Here is a 2,108-nt window from a genome sequence, read left to right as displayed (position 1 = left end):
GGGTTTGATTCCAGTCAAGGGCACATGCCCAGGGTGCAGGCTCGATCCCAGTAGAGGGTGTGCAGGAGCAGCCGATCAGTGATCCTCTCTCATCATGATGTTCTCTCTCTCCTCTCCTGCTCTCAACCAATAAAAATATATATAAAAAAGAAATTCTTGACATTTCGTTACTAATTTCATTCTTTTTTTAAAAAATGAAAGACATTTTTTGTTTGTGTGTGTGTGTGTTTTTAATTGATTTTAGAGAGGGAGGAAGAGAGAGAGAAAGAAAAAGAGAAATATTGATCATACCCACAAACCTAGGTATGTGCCCTGACAGGGAATTGAACCCCTTTCAGTGCACGGATAATGCTCCAACCAACTGAGCCACACTGGCCAGGGCTAACTCATTTCATTGTTTTTAAAATATATTTTTATTGATTTCAGAGAGGAACGGAGAGGGAGAGAGAGATAGAAACATCAATGATGAGAGAGAATCATTGATTGGCTGCCTCCTGCACGTCCCTTACTGGGGATCGAGCCCACAACCTGGGCATATGCCCTTGACCGGTATCAAACCCTGGACCCTTCGGTCCGAAGGCCAACGCTCTATCCACTGAGCCAAACCAGCTAGGGCTCATTTCATTCTTATGTCAACCTTGAGGGGTGGGCACTCTTATTTGCCCAGGGTCACACAAGGGGAAGGCTTGCTGGCAGAGGGCACAGCAAGTGCAAAGGAGACAGTGGGTATGAAGTTGTTTGAGATGTGAGATTGTTTAAGGTTGTTTTATGGTTTGAAATAATAAAAATCCTAGGAGAAAACAGACAGTAAAATCTCAGACCTTTCTCATAGGAATATTTTTTCTGATATATGTCCTCGGGCAAGGGAAACAAACAAACAAAAATAAACAACCTGGCTGGTGTGGCCCAGTTGGTTGAGCGTCATCCCACACACCAAGAGGTCCCAGGTTCTTCCTGGTCAGAGCACACGCTTGGGTTGCAGGCTTGATCCCTGGTGGGGGGCATGTAGAAGGCAGCTGATCAATGATTCTCTCTCATCATTGATGTTTCTCTCTCTCTCTCTCCCTCTCCCTCTCTGAAATCAATAAAAAATATATTTTAAAAAAGTTTAAAAAATCAAGTATGTATGAAAAGTTTAATTTCACAGAAAAGTTTTCTATATATAGTGCTATAATTTTAAATTTATACTAAGTCTAGTAAATGTGTGCATTCACCAGTCACTGGGAGTAAACAAATGTACAAGGCTGGGGCGTGGCTCAGCATGTGGGAACATTGCTGGCGCGAGTTAAACTGCTGCAGAAACTCATGCCAGGGACCACAGAACCAATTACTTCGCACAATGCGGTGTGATCACGTGTTAATCATTCGCCGTACATGGTTTATGAGTGGTAACTCTTGGATTTAAATATATATGTAAACTATAGTTATAGATATGTAATATTTATTTTATGTCTGTGAAATTACTATTTTTCCCCAACGTATGGCCTATTCACTAACATTTGTTAAAAATAGTGCTTGAGCCTGGCCAGTGTTGCTCAGTGGTTGAGCGTTGACTTATGAACTAGGGGGTCACACAGTTTGATTCCGGGCCAGGGCTCAATCCCCAGTAGGGGGCGTGCAGGAGGCAGCTGATCAATAATTCTCTCTCATTGATGTGTCTATCTTTCTCTCCCTCTCTGAAATCAATAAAAATATATGTTAAAAAATAATAAAAATATCTTTAAAAAATAGTGGGTGAGCCCTGGACATTGTGGCTCAGTTGGTTGAGCATTGTCCTGTGCATCAATAGGTTGCTGGTTCAATTCCCAGTCAGGGCATATGCCCCAGCTGTGGGTTTGGCCTTCAGTTGGGGTGTGTACAGGAGGCAACTGATCATGTTTTTCTCTCACATTAATGTCTCTCTCTCTCTCTCCTCTCTCTAAAAATAAATTATAAAACAAACAAACAAATAACAGTGGGCACTCTCCTTTCAGGGAGTACACCTGTGCCATTCTCTCTCCCCTCTCCTTCCCCCACAGGCACGTATCTTCTAAACTCCAAGGGACCCCACGAGACTTGCAACCAGGGGAGCAATGGGCAGTGGCAGCTCCCCACTACTCCCCCAAACC

The 2,108-nt window shown here is 43.1% G+C and overlaps 1 long non-coding RNA gene across 1 annotated transcript in view; it reads left to right on the top strand.

Moving 5' to 3' along the window:
* Positions 1-2,098, top strand: part of LOC111825965 — a 12,075-nt gene extending 9,977 nt beyond the window's left edge. Inside the window, exon 4 of the long non-coding RNA XR_002829213.1 lies at positions 1,956-2,098. This is a non-coding gene — a long non-coding RNA (uncharacterized LOC111825965). The remainder of the gene's footprint in view (positions 1-1,955) is intronic.
* Positions 2,099-2,108: the final 10 nt, after the last annotated feature.

Source organism: Myotis lucifugus, unplaced genomic scaffold (genome assembly GCF_000147115.1).
Source record: "Myotis lucifugus unplaced genomic scaffold, Myoluc2.0 scaffold_1, whole genome shotgun sequence".
NCBI lineage: Eukaryota > Metazoa > Chordata > Mammalia > Chiroptera > Vespertilionidae > Myotis > Myotis lucifugus.
Note: the sequence above shows the minus strand (reverse complement) of the source record. Positions and strands in the feature narration are given on the sequence as shown.